The sequence below is a fragment of the Chiloscyllium plagiosum genome, chromosome 26 (genome assembly GCF_004010195.1).
Source record: "Chiloscyllium plagiosum isolate BGI_BamShark_2017 chromosome 26, ASM401019v2, whole genome shotgun sequence".
Taxonomy (NCBI): Eukaryota; Metazoa; Chordata; class Chondrichthyes; order Orectolobiformes; family Hemiscylliidae; genus Chiloscyllium; species Chiloscyllium plagiosum.
The window spans coordinates 51,543,950-51,544,179 of NC_057735.1; positions in this window are offsets into that span (position 1 = coordinate 51,543,950).

The following is a 230-nucleotide window of genomic DNA, read 5'->3' on the forward strand; positions in this document are numbered from 1 at the left end:
TGTTTTGAAGAATCTGAGGTGGAGAGTGACAGACTCAGCTCCGCGTCCTGGTCCTCGTGGCCTGGGGTGTGATGATGGGGGAGTGTGTGGAGCAGTGAGTGTGATGGTGGGGGAGTGAGCATGATGGTGCAGAATTGCACGAAGAGTTAGCATGATGGTGGGGTAGTATGCAAAGCAGTGAGAGTGATGGTGGGGGAGTGTGCAAAGCAGTGTGTGTGAGACAGTGTGGG